We start from the raw sequence: 23794 nt of genomic DNA on the forward strand, positions 1-23794 counted from the left end.
CTTGCCTTTTTACAGACTCTGCAGTCTGAGCAACCTGAGTATCAAGCTTCTTGACATGAGTGTTCAGAACTTCAATTTTTCCATTCAGATCCAGATACAGAGCATCAATCTTCCCATTGAAATCCACAGTCATCTTCTGCTGACCTTCCAAGATCTGTTCCAGCATAGACTTCACCTCATTATCTGGAGTTTGAGTAGGAGGAGAACCATAGTTCCTTGAAAAACTGTTGTTGGAGTAGGATGTCTGGTACTGAGGTTTGGAGCTGTAACCAGAAGAGTTCTGATTACCTGTGAAGGTACTCCTCTGCTTATTTCCATTGTAATTCGTGTTCCCTTGCCCATAACCAAATCTCTGACCCTGAAATCCAGCTCCATTGATGAAGTTAACATCCTCTTCCTCAAAAGCTTCATCTGGTCCGAAATTCTGAACTCCTGCAGTGTATCTGACAGATTTCTTACCCACAAGAAGGCTATGCACAGAGTCAAGCTTAGCCTTCACCTCAGCAATTTGCGATCCATCCATGTTCCCAGCCTGCTTCCTTCGTTGATAGTCTGCATTCTTGGTACTATTGCTAGATGCCAAGTTTTCGATGAGCTCAACAGCTTCGTCTGGGTATCTGGTGTTGAAGTTTCCATTGCTCGCTGCATCAAGAGCCATCTGATACCTCCAGTCGATACCTCTGAAAAAGATACCCAACAATTGCACATCGCTGAAGCCATGATGGGGGCAGTCTCGTTGGTACGATTTGAATCGCACCCAAGAAGCTTTGAATGCTTCAGTTGGTTCCTGAGAAAAAGTTGAAATTTTCGTCCTCAACTCCTCAGACCTAGCATCATCGAAAAAATTGTGCAGGAAGGCATTCCTGGTCTCTTCCCAAGTAGTGAGTGATCCTGGCTCCAACTGCTTCAACCAGTTAGCTGCTTCTCCAGCAAGAGAGTAAGGAAACAGCTTGCAGAGGAGGAAATCGTTGGACACTCCATTGTATTTGATGCTGGTGACCAAGTCCTCAAACCTCTCGATGTGATCCATAGGGTGCTCATGAGAGTGGCCATGGAAAGGATGCTGACCCACAAGAGTGTAGTACACAGGTTTCAGCTCAAAATCGTTTCTTTGAAACGCAGGGGCGCGAATCGCAGAACGATTTGCATAGAACTGCTCAGGCCTGTTGTAGTCTCCAAGTGTTCGTCCACGTCCAGCTGCAGGTGCAGGTTCCCTCGCATTCCGATCCTCTGGAACGTTCCTCTGTTGTGGAACGATCGCAGCATTCCCACGCGGTGCAGGTGGTGGATTCTGGTCAACAACATCCACTGGTAAAGGAGCTGGTGGAATGATGTTACCATCTCCATCAATCCTTTGGCCTCTCGCATTGCACAGATGACCCTCTCGGTCTCTCCAGGTTCCATCATCATCACGAACAAGTCCATTGGCGTTTTCCATCATTGCCGGATCTCTTGCTTTCCGCTTCTTTCGCTCTAACTCAGCTAGCTGTTCGTTGCTCAAATTCACTAGCGGGATGTCCTTGTTGCTCCTGGTTCCACGAGTATGCATAAACCTGAAACACCAAAAACAAAGAGAGAAAACGAAATAAGTAAACTAGGTTATAAAAAAAAGGGTGTCGCTCGACACTAGGTCGAAAAACTTAGTCGAAACTTCAAAAACTAGGTTAAATGGCGAAATCAAGTCCCCGGCAACGGCGCCAAAACTTGATCTGCTCAAAGTTTAATCCCTAAGCTACTCTGCAAGAGCACAGATGTGCAGTTGTAGTATGTAGGGGTCGAACCACAGAGACAAGAGATCACTCAATAAACCTTATAGAGATTGAATTACGCTAAGCAGAAATATTGTAAATAAATAGCAATGCAACAGAATTAGACTAAGCAGCAATAAAAACGGTTTGTAAGATTCAGATGGATGGAGATTAGGCTTAGGGCGTTTCTCAGGAAATCAATGCATGCAGATCAATCGATTAGTCAGGGTTCAGGTTTAAGCACAGTTTTTGAACTCGAATCACAGAATTATAATTAACCAACTTCCGTTGTGAGAATTATCTAAGTCAAAATCCTAGAATTCCAAATTCCTTTGCAAACCCTAAAGATTTAAACCAGCTTTAATGCTCAAGTTCGATATGTTTACAAAGTATCTAAACCAAATTCCTTTGCGAATAGCTACTTTGCTCACCCTAGGTTCTTTCCAGTTATTCAATTACACTTCCGTGTCAATCAATTAACCTAAGATCTAAGTTCTAGGTGGCCAGTCCAGAATTAGCTTTAAGAACCACCTATGGTGAAGAACTAAATAGATTATGAACCTTAACTAACCAATCAATCTAACATCCAATGAAATCCTTTATGAGAACCCTAAACCTAACAAGCAAACTACTCAGACATGGAGATTGAAGCAATAAGCATGATTGAATAGCTTGCAGTAAGCAGTAAATAGATTAATAAACAGGGGTTCGAAATCTTCTCTCTCCGGAACAGAGTTTCAGACTTGTCTCCCCAAAAACTCTCAAAAACAAAAACTCTCTCTAAGAAAATCTAAGGTGTTCGTAAAAAGGGAATAAAAACCCTATATATATCTCTAAGACACGTTTTGGGCTTCCTTGAAAACGTTTGGGCCCAACTCCTTCTTCAAATAGGAAACAAAATCACGTTTTCCTTATTTCTGCAACAAGTGTCGCGCGTCACTCTCCATGGTGTCGAGCGTCACTAAAGCACAAAATCCATACTTGACGAATTTGATCCTGATTAAGCTCCAAAGTGCTCCAAAGTCTCCAGTTAAGCTCCAAACGTACCTATGACCTGAAAAGACTCCAAAAGATTCGAAAAACACTAGAAAGACTCTATAAATAAGACATATACCATGGTTTAAAACCATAAAAACCATGATATATCAGTGCCCGTCCTCGAACCGAAAGTAACACCATCGCTCAAAAAGTGATGATAGTGAGTCTTACGTAGAGCCATATCTAGAAAACATAAAAACAAAAACAAATTTAACAATTATGTTCTGTCCTACATAATCCGTTATATATATATACTAATTCCGTCTTAAATATATAATTCCGTTCCAATATATAATTCTGTTCCAATTCTAAAGCTGTTTAATTAAAATATATAAATAAATAAAAGCATACCTTTTTTAGGGAGAGAGGAGTGGAGAGATTGTAGAAAGATAGTAGAGAGATTTTAAAAAGATTTTAGAGAGAGAAGTGTATGAGCGTCCAAATGGGGAGGAAGTGGGTTAGTATATAGAGAATTAAAGATCGATGTAAATTCGACGTAAATTTTACGTTGATTCTTCGTAAATTCGTCGCTAAGTAGCGGCCGTTGTTTTACCATATTAGACTGACACATATGTCAGAATTTGTGGTTTTCGTCGATGTGACATCGAAATCGTCATAAAATTGACGTAAATTTACGTCGATTTTCTGACGATTTCTAAATAATTTAATAATTATAAATTATTGAAATCATTGTAAATTTGATGTAAATTTACGTCAAATTTATGATGATAATTTTGATGGTAAATTCATAAAAATTTCATATTTTTAAGTTCTAACATGTAGAAAGTTTTCCTTATGCAACAATGGAGAGTGTGTATGAGTTGATTACATATAATAGTAAATATTACAATATTTTATATAATTATGTTGAAAGATTAATATCTTTCATCAATGTACATATATACTTATAAGAACTTGATAACATGCATGCATTCTCTATACTTTTTAAAAAAATTTGTTTTTATCAGAAACTAATATATACATTCTAAGAAGTGATACCATGCTAGTTTGAACAGTAAAAACATGCTTAAACCATTGTGAATGATGTTTTCAAAACTTAGGGGTTGACAATTACGTCGATATTACGACGATTAAATGACATTCATCGCAAAATCGATGTAACAGTTAAAATCTATAGTTGTATATTTTTTCTATTCTGTTTTATTATTTATATCACCTTATAAAAATGTAATAAATTTCATCAAAAAAGTGAAGTTAAAAGTGGAGAATAATCATACCCTATGTTAGGGTTAAAACTTTGCATTGAATTTACGGGGATTTGGACTCTTTCGACATAAAATCAATGTAAACATTTAACCCTAACCTAGGGTACGCTAATTTTCCTTTTTACACTTCACTTTTTTGGATGAAATCTTTAGACAAGGGTTAGTTAACTAGACATAAACATTAAATCGGGAGAAAATTATAATTATATGATTTTTATATTTGACGTAATTTCGATGTAATTTACATCGATTTTACGATGATTTGTGAAAATTATCGTAAAATCAACGTAAAAGTCAAACAGTTGAATACAAAATCAACATTCTTATTAAGAACAAGTAAGAGATTTAAGTAATCTCATCTAAAACAAAATCAATATTCATTAACAAACACAAAGCTAATATATATATATATATATATATATATATATATATATATATATTTCAGACTCCTCTGATGATGTGTTTTGGTCAGCATTGTCTAAATCATCATCATTATCAACATCATCACTCTCATCAAATTCATCTAAATTTTCTTCTTCTTCAGTGTCATCGTCATGGAGATCTTTAACTTGTCTATTTCATGGATCAATTAAAAAGAGAGCTGGATCGATGAGATGGCATCGAAATCAAATTTAACATTGACATTACATCGAAATAATAAAAAAAAACAATTCCTCATAAAATTGATGTAAATATCACATCGTCATTACGACGAAAATTATATTCATCTTTATTTCGTCGTAAGTTTATCGTAAGTTTACGACACATTTACGACGATTTATTTTTATGTCAAAGTTACTATGAAATTTGTTGACATCGTAAAATTGACGTAAATGAGACTTAAATTTACGTTGATGGAACTCGATTGTTTTCTTGTAGTGGTTGTGTTAAATACTAATTTTATTAAGGCACATTTATTTGTTAAGAATTTCAGGTCAAATTACTCATTCATATTATCTACGAACTATCTCTATCTATTCTATTAAAACAGAAGCACATTTAGTGCTTGCATCCAAACACTTCTAAAGTTTTTTTTATAATATTTATTTTATTTTTATATTTAATTTCCGAAAATTAGTTATTAATTTAGATATTTTTAGATTTCCTAAAATCTAGCTCATCTTTAATTTAAATTTGAAATTATTAGAAATTTAATTAAATTTAATTACAAAAATTTGCATTCAATCAAAAAATTCAAAAACAAATTATAATTAAATTTTATTACGAAAATTTAGATAATAATTTTAATACTTTAAAATTTCTTAAATACAGGAGAGATTTAATTTAAAATTTTAAATTTAAATAATATTTTTATAAAAATGTATAGTAAATAAATATTTTATCATATTTTATCATAATCAATTAGTCTAAAATATTAAATATTTGATATTAATAAATATTTATATTATACAATAATATGATCGAGCTGATTAGAGTTATATATATATATATAAATATATTTAAGGTCCATGAGTTAATTTATTAAAACATGTAAGATATTAAGATGATTTAAAACAATTAAACTAACAGGTTAGTCAGTTTATATATATATATATATATTTATTTTTTTTAAATAGCACAAATAATAAATAAATATCTTATTATATTTTTTCATAATCAATTGGTCCAAATATTCCATATTAGTAAATATTTATAGGGTTATACAATTATAATTATAGTCTTATACGGGTTAGTTTGACAAAACATGTAAGATATTAAAAATGATTTAAGACAACTAAACGGATGGATTAGCAAATTTATAGATATATATAGATTTATTATGTGTAAATTTAAATTCACATAATAACAAAGTTTATAATTAATATTAAATCAATGTATACTTAATTAACGCATACTCTTATTCTACTAATATACAAATTTTACTGTTTAAAATTAAAATATGATAACAATTTTTTATTTAAAAAAATAAATAACAAAAACAAATTATATCTAAATAAAAAAGATAAATGCAACTTATATTAGAAATAAAAAATAAAACATTCTCGTGCGGACGCACGGGGTTAAAATCTAGTATATAATTGAGTTTTCTACATTTATAAAATTCATTTATGTAATATCTTACAAATAAAGTTTTACTAATGTAAATGCTTCATGTAATATCTTATATATAAAAGTTTATTCATGTAAATAATTACTTAAATAATAGTATAGAAATTATTTTGATAATCGATATTGATATCTATATTTTCTAAAGAAATTTTTCTCCAGTATAAATGTTATTTCAATATATTTCGTCAGTTAAATTACATTTTGTTTTAAACTCTTGTTCACTTTGACCGAGGTATATTAGATATCACTGACAAAAGTTACAGTAAACTATATATATATATATTTATATATCTTTTTGTTCGTAAATACAATAAAATATATATAACGACATTTATTATGAAATATATAAAGTAACTCATGAAATGGTTAAATTAAAAATCCTAGCAAAAGGTGAATTTTTCTGGTGACATTTTCGTCGGCCTGTTGCTTCGGCGGTCTTCGTCCTTCCGATGGTGGTACCAGTAGATAGTTTTTGTTGCTTTCTTTTATTTGTTTTCTTTGCTGGTTCATCGGTTGGAATGAGGGGTTGAAGATGGATCTGAAATTCTAGATTTGGTTTTTTGAATCTAGATCTGTTTTTTTTTTGAGTCTCATGTGGTATTTGGTAAAGGGGTCTGTATTTCTCTGTTGGTCGAGCAGTTCCTCTGCATTCATCATCGTCTGCTATTTTGCTATTGTTGTCTGGTTCTATTGATCAGAGGGTCATGTGGTTTATAGTGTTTAGTTTGCAGATTTGCCAATGATATCCGGAGTTAAAGCATCGTCGTTTACCTGGTTTCGAGAGATGGTTTAGTTAAGTTCTATTTATTTTTAGTTTTTTTTTCAGTCTTATTTTTTTGTGAAAATTCCTCAGACTAACCTTTAAGGTTAATGAAATGACAAACCTAACCTAACATATTGAAGGGCTTACTAGACTAACCTTATAAAGTTGGTTTAAGTCCATTTTATCCAGATGTTGAATATTATTACGAAAATGTCATTATGATTTTTTTTATATAAATTTTTTTTTTTCAAAAAAACTTTAATTTCGAAAAAAACTTTTTAAAAAATCAAAATTTTTTTTGACGAAAAAAAACATTTTTTTAAAACGAAAAAAGCAAAAAAAAAAAACACAAAACCAAAAACTAAAAAAAAAAAACCCTAATTCATCTTCTTCTCTCCCTCTTTCTCCTGCGCCAATTTTTTTTTCTCCCATGAAGCTGCTCTTCTTCATAACTTGGCAGCTTCCCTTTTTTCACAGCTTTCTCTTCACAGCTTTCCTTTTGTTTCACAGATCCACACAGATTTTGCCTCAATCGCCATTCAGAAACTTGTTCAGGTTTGTTTTTTTTCTCATTTTCTTATTTTTTCTTCTTTCTTCTTCGTCTTCCTCTTTCCCTTCGTCTTCTACTTTCTGTTTGGCGGAGGAGGAGTTTTACTGTTGGTGTTCGAGATCTCGGAAATATTGGCACGACTCTTAAGCGGTGTTCTCGCTGCATCGCGCACAACCGCACTGGACAGATGTTGTTTCGAAGAAATGGTGGTGTCCCGGAGGTTGACGGCGGTGTAAGTTTTTTTCTGTAAAACCCGCAACCCTAATTTTTTTTGTTTCATGTAAGTTTGGTAGATATATTTGGAAAACGATAAGTAGTTTGGTAGATTTATTGTATTTTTTTGTTGTAAAGTTCATAATATGTGATGGTAGATTTTTTTGAAAAACGATATGTAGTTTGGTAGATTATTAGTTATTTGATGGTAGATATTTAGAAAACGAAATATGGTTTGGTAGATTTATTAGTTATTTGATGGTAAAATTATTTTAGAGTAAAAACGATGTCATTTGGTAGATTTATTAGTCATCTAATGATAGACTTATTTGTAAAACGATGTGGTTTTGTAGATTTATTAGTCATTTAATGGTAACTTATTTGAAAAATGATTTGTGTTTGGTAGATTTATTAGTTGTTTATGGTAGATTTATCAGTCGTATATATTTGAATTTTATATACGAATGACAGTATCTGTTTATTTTTTTCTGACAGATTATGAGCTTTGCCATAGTGAACAAATCTTTGATGGGATATCCAGCATCGATCCGACATGTTTTACTATGAATTGTAGATTTGCATTTGGTAGATTTTTTTTGAAATAATGGTAGATTGATTATGAAATTGATGGTATATCTGTATTTTGAATTTGTAAAAATGATAATTAGATTTTAAATGATAATATTGTTGTTTTCAAATTATATTTGTCGTAAAACATTGACCCATACATTTTCACATTTTTACCACATTTGCTAGTAATGTTATTATTCAATTTAATTTATTTTTTTTACTTTCACTATGATGTATATCATAACTGAATAAAATTTTAATCAAAACACATGACTAAAATTTTTTGACATTATGATGTTGTAAGAGTTTATGTAAATAGAGTTAAATGTAACAAATATTCAAAAATAAAAATAAAAAAATCATAAGTTAAGAGATGGTTATTACAGATATGACATATATGTTCAAAGTTAATATGAAAAACAAAGTTATCTTAGAGAAAATATATATCATAGAAAAAATATTCATGTTAGAAATTTTTGACCATTGATTATGGCATCTATATCGTAAATACCAATAATCATCTGTGATCGAATCACAGTTAACCGACATAATCTTAGCAAACTCATGCAAAGAAAACGTCAATGGTAACAAAACCAACTCAAATATAACCATGGAACAAGTCTACCATATGTACGAAACTTGTTTAACATATGACACTTCAAAACAAGTCTACCAAACGTTAGGTTTTTTCGTAGATAGAACAATTCTTTAAGGACAAAAAAGTAATTTCACTCCATAAAGTCAAATGTTTGCCAAACATTATCTACTAAGTCTACCTCAAGCATGAAAAATAACTCTACCATATAAACAAGTCTACCATAAGCATGTCATATGTCTACCAGATCAAGGTTATCTTTGTAAATACCAAACTTAATTAATCTACCACATTATTATTTTAAGAAGTCTACCATACGTTCGATAACTCTACCAAATTACATAAACTCTACCAAACATACAAACAAATCTACCAACATTTCGTAAGTCTACTTCATGTAATTATTAATCTACCACAAACCAGAATGAAATTTATTTTAAATTTAAGTCTACCACAAAACAAACATATCTACCACAAAACAAATAAATCTACCAAAAGTTTTTAAGTCTACCTCATGTAACATATAATCTACCACTCACCGGAATGAATTTTAACGGAATTAAATCTACCGCAAGTCAAACATATCTACCACAAAAGCGAAAACTCTACCAACTATATATAACTCTACCATAAAACAGATATATCTACCGCACGTATTAACAACTTTTTCACATAAATCTACCACTAAAGGAAATAAGTCTACCAACGCAAAAATAAATCTACTTCATTGTCAATAAATCTACCGAAAAAGTCAACTACGCGAGCAAGTCAATGCTTTTTTTAACAAGTCTACCAAAACTTTTGACAAGTCTACCATTCATAACAACAAATCTACCGAAACATAATAAATCTACCTCTCATTCGTCAAAACTCTACCAAGATAAGTCTACCAACATTTAAAAACTCTACCAACTCTCTAATAAATCTACCATCGACCTAATAAATCTACCAACAAAATTTCTGCGTTGACCAAAATTTCATAAGTCTATCGTCATAGCTTGGTAGACTTATTAAATTTTGAGCGCCATAATCTGCCTACGTGGCATTAAAAAGGTAATAGCATTTTCGTAATTAGGTTTTTTTCAACAAAGGCGAAAAGGGTGTTTTAGGTATGCTAGGTTAGTTTTGTAAAAAAAATAAAAGTGCGTCGAACGAGTAATATAGATACTTTCTAAGGTTAGTGTAATAATCCTCCCTATTTTTTTTTGTGAATGTTGCTTTTATTAAGGTTCAGTCGACATCTTCTCCGCAAGTTTAATAAGACAAATTGTTTGTCTTACTCTATTTCCGTCTTTACTCACATACTATCTATTTTGTTAGCTTGATATTATCAATTTTTGTTGGTTTTTTCCACGTTTCTATTATGTTAGGATATTGCTTGTCTTCCTTGTTTAGGCTTTTCAGCTTTCTCTCCCCTGTTTGGACTTTGTATTTCAGTTTGTCTCCTTTGTTTGAGCTATAGACTCCAGATAGATTTTTACTGTTACCGATTTTGTTGTAATGTTTGGCTTTAAATTTCAATATAATCATTTGATGAAAAAAAATACAAATCAAGTTTATATAGATCATGAATAAAAATTTGGTTGGTGACCATGTTTAACCAAGGCAGTTAAAGATTTTGAGCAGTTATAGAGAAAGTGGTTTAAAAAGGTAGATAGTGGTTGAAAACTGAAAAGTGTGTTTTAGTAAGAGAAGACAATTCAATAATAAGTTTGATTGGTAATTACAAAAAAAAATTATTAGTATAATTTGATTAAAATAATTATTTTTAAAATAATGCAAGAAAGTATAGTTTAAATTTTATGATATATATAAATTTGAGTAAGCATAGATTATAGTTATTATTTTTGAAATAGTATTTGTATAATGCAAAAATAAAACAACACACAACGAATAAAAACAAACTATTTTATGTGCATTACTTAAAATCTACAAAAAAGAACAATACTACCAATCAACAAGGGTGGTTGGATAAACCGTTTAACGCCATAGTTAAACTAGGCTTTTGAAATGAGTGATTGGTAGATGATTTCAGCGGTTGACTGTTTATTTTTGAGTGGTTAAAAGCATCAAAAGATTTTGGTGTTTAGAGTTTTAAGTTGTTATAGCCAGTGTTTTTTAATTTTTTTAATGATATTTTTAGTTTTGTAGTTAGTTTTTTATTTATTAATAATGAATTGTAAAATTCATTTTTGTGTGTGTATGTGTGTCAACTTTTTGTTATTTTTTTAAACCAAGCAGATCATAGATAAATAATATAAATTAGTATATCTAGTTATTTAGCATTATGAAAATATAATAATTTATGCTACTCAAATTTCATATCATAAAATTTAAATTATATATATGACTGGATTATTTTTATAATAAATCAGTTAAACAAAATTCTACTAATAATTTTATGTAATTATATTATTCAACACATCAAACTTAATACTAGACCAACCACTCTCATTTTAACCGTTTTTTAAATATTCTAATCGTTTTTTAACTGTTTTTTATTTATAATTGCTCAAAAAATTTAACCGCATTGTAGTCACTAATTAGATTTTCTGAATTTTGTAATCGCCCAACTATTTTTCAACTGTTGAATTCATCTTCTAACTATCTATTTCAAATGTTTCTTTTTAATTATAAATTTTAAACTGATTGATTATAAAAATAGTATATAATAATATATATTTTATCATCTTTATCATTATGAGAATATTATTTAAATTTAAATATTTAAATATAACATAAATTAAAATTTTATAAAAATAATAACAATTGGTTTCTGTAATTTTGATAATTAATCTAATATATATCTAAAAAAACTTAAATTAATTAAATTAAAATATAAAAATTTCTGAATTATTTTTAAAATTAAAATTAAAATATATTATTTTATTAATTTTCGAAAATAAATAAGCAAGTAAATCAAATTTAAAATATTTTTAGCAATAGAAATATTAGATATCCAAAATAGAATTGTAGAAAACTAAGAAAATTCTGTTGGACATAAACATGATTCCCTTATAATAGTGGATCCGATTGGTGACTCCGTTTAAACAATGCGGTTAGAGAATTTTGAGCGGTTGTAGCAAAAGCGCTTAGAAAAGAGGCGATTAGAAATGATTAGAAATAACGGTTGGAAAAGATGATTTTTTAACAGAAAGCGGTTGAAAGTTAAGATTGATTGGTAGCATTACAGTGGTTGAATAGTGTAAAACTATAAAACTATTTGTACAATTATTTTTAACAAAACTATTTATAAAATGATACAATAATATATAATTTAAATTTTATTATATGAAATTTGAGTAAACAAAGATTACAATTATTATTTCTGAAATAATTTTTAAACAAATCAAAATAACTCCTCAAGTTTTATAAAAATTTGCAACATTCACTTATGATCTGCCCATAACATATCTGCAATTTGGTTTTGAATTGTGTCATATATAACTAAAAAAAAACGTTGTATCCACCATGCTTCATGCAATTCAATCTTTCCAGAAATTAGATCTGCACTTACACATGTCCACTTAATAAGGTCTAGCCATGCCTTATGCTTTTTCTTTAAAGTATCGATTTTGTTCTTTAGTTTCTCCCACTTGTGAGTTTTATGCGTGTTTTCCTTTCTAAACCGTTTAAAATATTCGTACGTTGCGGTTTTTTTATATTTATCCGCAATGTAATTCACTTTTGATAACTCAGGTTCGTATAATTCAAGCAATAATTGTTCTTCATGCTCATTCCAATAGTCTTTCTAAAAAACATGATTAATAACATTTTATTATAAAATTATCACTTGATGATAATGTATAACAAACCAGAGTTCGCGAAGGAACTGCTGATCTCGTGCTTGATGCTCGTCGACGTCTTGATACACGTCGTGAGGATTCCGGACGTTGCTCATACGTCATAGGAAAACCTATAAAAATTGAATTAATTATGAAAGTAATTAATCTATTATTTATATATATGTGTGTATATTAAATAGTAAACTTAATAAAATCACTAAAATTTATTGAATTATCTAAGATAAGTATACTATAATTATAATAAGTGCATGAAATTTATTTATTAATATTAAAGACTAATAATTAGGACACTAATCTTTTCAAATATTTAATAATTAATGTATGGTGACACTAAATTTTTGAAATCTTTAATGATTAATATACGATGTAATTAAAAAGATATTTTATATTTAAACAACCTAATTTTACATGCATGGACACAGAATCTTATGAATAAATAAATATGTTTTTATTAAAATCTTACCATTTGTAATTAACTACGTATATGAAAAAATAGTAATCAAAGGCTCAAAACAATTACTCTATTAAAATTAAAATCAAGTAATATTTATTTTATCAAATGTGCATTTCAAATGAAAATAGTAATATTAATATACAGATAATGTGAAATACTTTTATTTGCTAAAATAATGTGACTAAACTTATTAAGACAGTAAAGGACGACAACACTTACCTTAAATGGATGTTCACTATTTTTTTATTTCAAAACCTGAAGCTGTTTATGGAGGATATATGTTCGTGTTGCATAAAAACTGTGAATGGAGCCTACGTATTTATAGAGGAAGAAGCGTACCAGAAATTTTAGATTTTCTTTTTATTTTTTATAGAAAAACAATGCGGATAAGGTTTATGATAACTTTGAAATGTACAATAATAAAGTTCTGAATGTTTTGTCCACTGAGTATTATTCATGAACAGCTATTTTTTTGTAGGGAAGGAGTGTAAAACAATTTAGATTTTTTTTTAAAAAAAAACTATAAAAACTATGATGATATGGTTTTGATAACATTGAAATGCACAAAAATAAATGTCTGATTCTTTTGTGACTAACTATAATACATGCACAACTATTTTCTTTTTTTTTCTTAGGGCATAAGCATAAAACAATTTAGATTTTTTTTATGACAAAGTTTTTGATAAATTTAAGAGTTAAATGGGTCAATACCATCGGATGATTAAATAATTAAGTAAATGTGAACCAATGTGTGGAAATAGAGAAAATACAATGATGTTAAAACATTGTAGTCAGTTGTACCCCTACTGTCGGCAGAAGAAAAAGACTGCAAAGTGCATTAAAACATATATCTGCAGAGGGGACATAAAATAAAAAAATACAATGGGTATCTTGTAAGAAAATCTTACGCCACCCAGCCGATTAATCTAGACCATCCACTAAAGAAGATATCCTGTGTAGATTATCTGTAAAAATTATCTTCCCTTTGGTTATCGTAAAAGAAGGTCACCTAGATTACCTTCTATATTAATGGAGGTACATATGTTGCCTCCATAACCATTTAAAGCAAAAAGAGTATCAGTGGTAAAGCAGAAAAGAGATAATACGGTGAAGAGTAATAAATTCAGGTCTTTGCATTCAGAGTTGTTAGTGCTCTTCAGGTAAGTGATCTGTACAATATTGTTATCGCTATTTTTTTTTGGATTTTGCTATCATCTAATTTAATAGTCCCCACCATAAATTGTTTGAAGAAGGTGAATAACCTTTCCACTTTATATTGTAGGGTATGGCTCTAAGTATTCGACTCGTCCGTGGAAAATGGGTTTGAGGTGACGATGGGAAATGGGATCACATACCTGATTTACCTGGCGTTAACGGTGTTATCAGTATATAAGAAAAAGACAACTTTCAAACGTTCCACGCTGCGGTGAAATCAGAACTCAGACTAGTGGCAGGCGATGAGGTTGAGCTTACTTAGAGCATCTCCAATGTATACTCCATAATTTTCTCTATTTTGGAGTAACTCCAAAATGGAGTTGTGTTTTACTCCAATGTAAGCTCTATTTTTTCTCTAAAATGGAGTCATGACCAAAAAAAAGGAGAAACTCTATTTTTTGCTCCATATTTGGAGTAACTTCATTTTTTACTCCATTTTGGAGTGAGATATGGAGTAGGGTTGGAGAGAATGTTGCTCCAAACTCTATTTTGGAGTAAAATTTGGAGTAGGGTTGGAGATGGTCTTACCAGTGGCCACAATGGATGCTAGGTCCTGAAGGGAAAAGGAATCATCCAATCCATGTTGTGGATGATGAGGACACAGCCTTGTTCCTGGCCATCCGCGCTGACTTGGAAGAGGTGGTTCTTCTAGTGCGAGTTATCCCTTTTGGTACAGAGAGGAATGTAAACTCATACTCTGCAACTGTAAAGTTGGGAAAACAAAAACCAGAGATGGGCTGCAGCTTAGTTCGAATGGAAGACTAAGGTTCACCCCCAGGCAAAGCATTTGGAATGTCCAACTCAGTAATAGGTTTTAGTTTTTGGGGTGTAATGTATCTTTTTAAAAAAATTGATAATTGGTCTAACAAATACTGAGGTTAACAAATACCGCTGTTTGCAATGTTAACAGGTAACCTGTTATCGGCTTCTAACAGACCTGTTATGAGTCAACCGCTGCAGCGTAGGGGTAATGACGATTTGATGAAAGACAATAAGTAATGTTTATGTATTGTGTGTGTTAGAAGAGTTATCATACATGTTGTTGTGTTGGCAGATAACTCTGTGGAGGAGATAACATCTGGAGCTAACTGGCAACGAACTGTAGGTATACATAAATGAAGTTTTTGAATAGGGCCACGTATATGATAACGTGACAAACAGATAACTTAGTTATCACAAAATTCTATTTCGTAGATAACTTTGTCAATCGTGTGTTATGGCAAATGCTAACATACATAAAACCGGGATATGGGGAGCGAGAGGGCCGTCGATTGAAAACTGGGATAACGTTATGCGTAATGGTAGGATCTTACATTTGAAAGTGTGGAATTTGAAACATGACGACAACCCGGAATAAGATTGGTTAATATTGTTATGTTGTTAACTTTGCAGAAGGGAAAAAAGGGAACGCAACTTCTGCTGCAATGGAAGGCCAAACAAATACACAGAATAGTGAACCGCAAACCCCTGCAATGATTAGAATGCTGCCATCTACTGGTTTTGGTATGTCCTAAACTAAGAGTGATTATCGAAATGTAGAGTATGTTTTTGGCAAACGCTAATAGATTTATCGGTGCAGGTTGCAATATTTTAACAAACCACCATTGGTAGGAGAGGTTTCACAACGAACAGCGACATCAGAGTGTAAGAATAAATCTGGAAAAGTAAAAACGCTGATAAATCCTGTACTAAAGGGCTAAATAATTGCTGTAAACTGGGATATAGGTACAACTATGACTACTCCCCTTGCGGCCATAAGTGAGAGAGCTAGTGTGAATCCAATGCAAATCCAGATGACAGGTCAATACTTCTATGTGCCCTAATATGTGGTTAGGTAGCACTTATTACTTTGTTAACAGTAACATAAGATGTCAATGATATTGCAGGACCGACGATAGCCTCTGAAAGTGGGACAAATGAGAGTGTTCTGCCATCACTCCGAACAGTATTAGGTGATCATGGGAGAAATGTTGAATATGAAGGATCATGGAACATGGATGTCCGCCAACTATGGCGATATTTCCAGGAGGACTTGACATAAGGACTGCTGACGACCGTGCCGCTAGGGAAGCTGCGGATGTAATGACCCAGTTATCAACCGAAATGGTTGAAAACATTTTGTAGCTAACACTTGCGGGAGCCTTTGTTGCACCGAATGTGGTGCCTATGCAACCAGGCATGGTGGCCACAATTTCATCGTCATCTTCAAACAGATTTAAGAGCAGTGAAGGGCCTCCGTCCGACGATGTCATGATTGATGCTGAATATCAACAGAACATGTCCATCTCTTTGATAGGTACCGTAAGATGCAATATTTCTATATGTATTAATCATACAGTAATTAGGTTACTTTAATATATAACAGATGCGTTAGAACATTTTTCAGGCGAAAATATGGAACCTCAAATCCTAGAAGGTGTGCCACTACAACGTAGTGATGGAACCTTTGTAACAGGTGGCGACGCTGCAGGTGAGAGTGTGAGAGACATTATGGATAAGGGGAAGGGTGTAATGCACGAACGTCGTGAAAAAGTACCTGAGAGTAGAAACCTGCCAAGGCCAATCATTCGTTTGGGTGAACCGCAAATCCCAATGGCAGAGGTCAAGGTTCCAGTCATGCATGCGCGGGATGCGCTCCATATTTCGACGACTCTATCGGGGAAGGTAATAAGATGATTAAATTATTGAAGTGTTAATAAAGTTATCTGATAAGTAATATTCCCCACATAAATGTTATCACATCTAGTTTCAATTTAAATATACGAGTTTTGACAGAGTTAGCTGAAACAGTTAGTGTTCCAAATAACTAACATTTTTATCAGCAGATGCATTGTATTGTGCCTACACGACATCGATTACGAAGGAGATGAAGTTTTCATTGGTCGTGTGTTCAAAAACAAGGAGGATTGCAAACTGAAGCTCCATATTCACGCGATCAATAATCAGTTCAACTTCAAATATGATAAATATGCGTAGTGTTGCACTAGATCACACCTGCAGAGTTGATGTCCGCGGAAGGTTCCATTGGCAGGCAACAACTATCGTTATATGGGAATTGATGAGGGCCAAGTATGGAGTAGAGGGGAGAGGTCCACATGCTTTTGAACTTTGTCGCCTGTGCAGACATGAATTCAGTCTCCACGTGAGCTATTAGAAGGCGTGGAGAGCGCGGGAAATTGCAATGGATAGGGCATTGCCAGCGTACTTCAAGTTGCTCCTACAGGCAAATCCAAACTCGGTGGTTGGACTGAAGACTAAAACAGACCAGTCAAGAGTAGAGCGATTCAAATATCTGTTCTTCTCGGTAAACACATGCGCTAGAGGATATCAATTCATGAGGAAAGTCATTGTTATAGATGGGACACATCTGCGTAATCGCTATGGCAGATGTCTAGTAGCGGCGAGTGCACAAGATGGAAACTTCCAAGTGTTTCCTCTGGGCTTCCCAGTAGTGGATAGTGAAACGATGCAGCGTGGGAATAGTTTCTCCGTAACACTAGGAAATAGTGCCAGACGAACCAGATTTGGTGTTTGTTTTGGACTGCCATTCATCAATCTACATAGAAATTTGGAAGGTAACTTTAAAACTGCTGACATCAGTAAGTTATATAATAAAACAGTAAATGTAAAATTTGTTTGGAGAAGACATTAAGGTATCTGAACTTCGGCCAAACTATATTACTTGATAACTATAAAAACCGTTAATGTAAGTAGTAGTTATCGAAAAATCTGGTTAGCTTATAACAATAATCTTATCTTATGTTGCTAAAGCTGTGCGTTTTCTTTTATACATGGGACAATGCTCTCTGTTGTCTGTTATTCTAACTAATCAATAACGCATACTGTGTAGGTATATCCAATATCCTCACATGCAGCCTGTATTGTTCACTTGCAACGAAATGTGGTTACACATTTTAAGTCAGAAATGCTAAGCCATATGACTTCGCAAGCAGCCCGAGCTTATCGTCCGAGCAAATTCAATAGGATGTTTGAGGAGATAAGAGCTATAGACGAGGCTTGCGCCGATTATCTGGCCAACATTGGGTTTGAGCATTGGACACGCTCCCATTTTGTCGGAGAAAGATACAATGTTATGACAAGCAATATCTCAGAATACCTTAACAACGTTCTCACTATGGCACGTGATTTCCCTGTGATTTCAATACTTGAAACCATACGTACTACATTGGTTTCTTGGTTTGCCCTCAGACGTGAAGCTGCTAACAAGGACAACGACGTTCAACCCCAAGCTGAAGGAGATGATCATGGAAAATTTCAAGAAATCTGCTGGTTACTTTGTTATGAAGATAAGAGATGGCATATATGAGGTTCGTGATGCGATGGATGTTTCTTTTTCTTTTCATTTGTCGGAACAATCTTTCACTTGCAGGGAGTTTCAGTTTTTCGAAATCCCTTGTGAACACGCCGTTGCAGCTGGTATTCGTGAAGGAGTAAGAGTGGAATCTCTGGTAAGAGTCCATTACACCGTCGAATATCGCAGGCTAGCGTACACAGCAATGATTATGCATGTTCCCGATATGGACACACTAGAGCGTGCGGCTAACGAGGCTGGTGGAGAGCGCCTAGGACCTCCCAATGTGCGTCGTCCTTTAGGACGTCCTAGAAAGAGTCGTATCTTCTCAAGTGGTGAATTTAAGGTAAATAATGTTATGTATAGCTGAACATATAGAGTTATCTGTCATTGGCGAGAATAAGTCTAATTATATGTCTGCTTTACAATAGCGTGTGGCAAGGCGAAGGTGTACAAGATGCCGGGTGCGTGGTCATAACAAGTCCACCTGCAAAGGGCCAATACCGGTAAAATTCCATTAGTACCTGTATAACCAACATCTGTTCTAACAGGGACTTTATTAAAACGATATGTCTCGTCTTACATGGTTTTTTCAGGGCCCTTGAGGTGCAGCTAATAAAGCGAGGAAGGAATGTGTAAATATCGGTTGCATGTCCAGGCAATAGAAGGTGTGAAATATGGATCTGCTTGGAGTGTTAAGCTATATCGACCGTGATCAAATTTTCAACTATACATATTGATCACTTTAGGAAGACCAACCTCCCTGAACTAAGTTTGGAGATGACCCCGTTGCTAGTAAGAAATGGGGTCATTTTTCAAAGTTGATTCCTTTTGGGTAAACACGCCTCAACCGCAGCGTTACCATTAAAATATCCACAATGCTTTTCTTGTGAACCGAAAACCATTGTAATATCCACAAACTCTGTTAATGAAATGTAAGGGTTGTTTGCCGTTGGTCATTGATTATGTAAAGTAAAACGTACCGGTTGGCACAACAAAATTGGTTCGGTATCAAAGTATTGCACGTACTATAACTGCAACGGGAGATGATAGTTAGCTGTTAACTAAGTTCTGAAAATGACTTGTTTCCTTATATATTGCAATGAGAATGTATACCGCATGTGCAGTTAGAAAACTAACACGTTATATGGTTAACAATGGGAGATGATAGTCAGCTGATAACTAAGTTAAACGGTTAAGATTACTCTTACTTGAGGGAAGCGTTAAACGTATACTGAACGTGGAGTTACACGACTGTCGTTAACAAATGTCATGTGATAACAATGTCAGATAACAAACTGGTTTCCTCCAGAGTTGCACTAGAACTGGAGCCTGCTTTCTCCTTACCCTTGCGACTAGGACCAGTCATGCCATGAACACCTCTCCTCTTCTTTGCTTTCACAAAAATTTCGGATGGTTTCCTATCACCCACAAACATTTCGCTCTTGAATATGAAGCCCTTGGAGATAAGTTTGAGCATGTTATCAACCTTAGGGTCCGGAGAGTCATCCGCCCAACTGAGATCTTCCTCCTCAGGGTCGAACTCAATTTGTGGACGAATAATACTGCTAATGCGAACCTGTCCACATAACAGACGGGATATATAAAGAAAACATATCCCGGAAACTCTTAGATTCAAGATAACTAGTTTATCGTCAACTGTTATAGTTCGAAATTTTGCATTTACTACTCCATGAGTTATCTATAGGCAATAATACTATTATCAGATAAAAATTATTAGCAGATAACCTTTCCAGTCCATAATAACAGCTAACGATTCAAGGTGTTGCTTTTCCAAGTTTATGGCTAATATCTAACTCATCCTAATACTGAACAACATGTACCTTGCATGACTCATCGATTTCAAGTGCGTGGTTGAGCTTAAGTTGGAGATGGTGGCGCTGATGGGGAACAAAATCATCATCGGTGTACACCTCAGCAGATCCACCTGGATTCAGACAATCCATGATGGCAGGAACAGCTTCCAATACTACTAGTTGAAGGGCAGCAAATAATCCCTCCACAGCTACGTTTTCATTTGCAAGTTTCCAAAGATCTCTCTCCTTAATGGACGACACCATCATATCAAACGACAATCGCCCCCACGGGTATTCCATGAACGCCGCTATATCCTCCGTCATTTCAGCATGCTCCTTGAAAACTTTCGCTCGAGGGAACTGGACAGTAGGGACTAAAATACCATCAACCAACACAGGACATGCCATCATGATCCGAGACTCTTTATCCAAGTTGCATTTGTTTTTGAGAATAGAAATAACCCTTTCAATAGTGATGTCTTCCTTATTATCGAAAAGCTTGTCGTAGTTATGATAGTGTGGTGATTTCCTTTTCTTGCTCTCATTCGGTGGAAATTTCCCCCAGTTTAACCCAGTAACAATTTTGAACTCCTTAAGCGAGAACCTGATGGGATTGCCGGCGAATAAGATCCAGATTTCGTTCTTCCGCTTAACCTCTGGCTGACGAGCTAATAAAAATAAGCCGAATGTCCCATACCACGCCGGCTTCGACGGTATATCAAGCAATTTCCCGAGCGGCGAATCTCTGATGAAATCGAGCTCATCATCGTCTAAAACTGCAACGAGGTCTTGAATAATCGTGAATTTCTGGTAGGTTATCACCCTCTAACCCCAAGGCTCGTCACCCGCAGAAATAATCCTTCTAGGTAGTTCGATTTCTGACATCTGCCAAATAAACCCCTGAAATTAATCACAACGAAGATAAACATAAATACCAAACGGGGATTCGCTCACACAAGAAATACCTAGACGGTGCCTTATAAAAAACCTAACAATGGCTCTCTCAAAGAACCAAAAAGTGGACACTGACAGCTAACGAAAACTGTTTTTGCGTGAACCCTAAAAATCCCTTCACTTCTCTAAAATAGTGAAATAGAATAAGAGTAAGCGAAATATAAATTTTTATCTAAAAAGAAAAAGAAATCTCAAACATTGGATATTGTTGTTGGTTCCCTGACAACACGCAACCTGAGAGGGCCCCACTCCTAATGCTTTCGAGTTTTTAATATAGGAGTCTCTCAGACTTTTCCACCATGAACAGTTTGTTGGCACATTATCGTTTTACTGGCACTTAAATTCGAAAGTTTCTATGTGTATTTCGTGCAATTACTCTAAATTTAAAGTGCACAACCATTTTATTTTTCTTTTGTCTGTGGACATGAATACATGCATAACTTTTTTTAAAGAAGTTAAACATAATAAATTTTAGGTTTCTTTTTAAATATCAGTGATGATAAGTGTTTTTAATAACTGTAAAATGCATAACCATTATCTCATAAAAAAAATAATTTTGTTTTGTCGAATGAATTATATTGAATGAAATAACCAAAAAAAAAAAACAACACACACATATACATACAAAGAAAAATAAATAATTTTACTAGTTTCTTATTAAAATTAATATCAAACCATAAATTTTATTATTAAAAAAAACTCTGACTACAACCGCTCGTTTGTTCCAAACACCCATTTTGATACAGTTTGTAACCGTCTGAAAATTAATCTCCAACCGCCCGAATCTTCTTTCAACTGCCCGTTTCAATACGCTGATTACAACTATGATTTTAAACGCTTTCTCCAACCGACGTTGCTGATTGGTAGCATTTTTTCAACCACCCTTGCCAACCGCCCCTTAAATGCTACCAATCAGACCAACTGAAAGTACTCAAAATATCTGAAAAACTAAAGTCTTCGGGTTTATAATTTTAATTATGGTATTTTTGGTTATTTTAAATGAAAATGTATCTAATATTGTTGTGGATATAAAGTATTTTAGGTGTCGACCAAAAAAAGTACTTTAGGTTTTCTTAGGTATCGATAAGGCTATCTGTTCGGTTCCTGTTCAGTTAGTTACAGTTTGAGATTTGAAATATTTAATCACTCGTATATGAATGTCAAAGTCGGTTTGCAGAACCTGAAGCTGTGTATGGAGGATATGTGTTGGTGTTGCATGAAAACGGTGAATGGAGCCTCTGTATTTATAGAGGACGAAGCGTACCAGAAATTTTAGATTTTTTTTTAATTTTTTAAAGAAAAAAAATGTTGATAAAGTTTATGATAACTTTGAAATGCACAATAATAAAGTTCTGAATGTTTTGTCGACTGAGTACTATTCATGAACAACTATTTTTTTGTAGGGAAGGAATGTAAAACAATTTAAATTTAAAAATATATATATATATATATATATAAACTATGATGATATGGTTTTGATAACACTGAAATGCACAAAAAATAAATGTCTGATTTTTTTTGTCAACTAACTACAATACATGTACAACTATATTCTTTTTTTTTGGTAGGAGAAAAGCATAAAAAAATAGATTTTTTTTTAACAAAAAAGAATCTATTATGACAAATTTTTGATAAATTTGAAATGCACAACCAATTTTTTTTTTGTCGGTGGATATGAATACATGCATAACGTTTTTTAAAAGAAGTTAAACATAACAAATTAGGTTTATTTTTAAATATCAGTGATGATAAGTGTTTTTAATAACTGTAAATTGCATAATCATTGTCTCATAAAAAAAAAAGACTTTTGTTTTGTTGAACGAATTGTATTGAATGAAATAACAAAAAAAAAACCAACACACACATATACATACAAAGAAAAACAAATAATTTTATTAGTTTTTTATTAAAAATTAATATCAAAGCACAAATTTTATTATTAAAAAAAATTCTATTTACAACCGCTCGTTTGCACCAAAATCTCATTTTTTTACAGTTTGTAATCGCCCGAAAATTAACCTCCAACCGTCCGAATCTTCTTTCAACTGCCTGTTTCAAATACTGACTAGGATAGTACCCGTGCTGTGCATGGGATGAATGTTATCTTTTATACCGAAATCATAAACTACTATAATGTATGTATACAGGATGTTGAATGATACTTAATTAATTGCGCATTTTGTTGTATTTGAAACAGAATTTATTTTAAGTGTTTATTTATGTTAGTACCATATTGATATATGATAAATGGAGTTGATATATGTGACTAACTATTTATTGATTTATTTAGTATTTTTTTGTTTTTAATAGTTTCCCTTTTTGTAATATACATAAATGAATGAATTTAACCGATTTCTAATTTCATTCATAAATATATATATCATGCTAATTATAAGAAAAATGACCAAATAAATTGAAGTGTATGATGAAAAGAAAGACAGAATTAATATATTAGACTATTAA

The 23794-nt window shown here is 32.8% G+C and overlaps 1 non-coding gene across 1 annotated transcript; it reads left to right on the forward strand.

Moving 5' to 3' along the window:
- The first annotated feature begins 713 nt into the window (after positions 1-713).
- On the forward strand, positions 714-820 carry LOC112084983. The gene has a single exon (XR_002898628.1). It is a non-coding gene; the product is annotated as a small nucleolar RNA R71 (small nucleolar RNA).
- Positions 821-23794: the final 22974 nt, after the last annotated feature.

This window comes from Eutrema salsugineum, unplaced genomic scaffold (assembly GCF_000478725.1).
Source record: "Eutrema salsugineum unplaced genomic scaffold, Eutsalg1_0 scaffold_4, whole genome shotgun sequence".
In the NCBI taxonomy this organism is placed as follows: domain Eukaryota; kingdom Viridiplantae; phylum Streptophyta; class Magnoliopsida; order Brassicales; family Brassicaceae; genus Eutrema; species Eutrema salsugineum.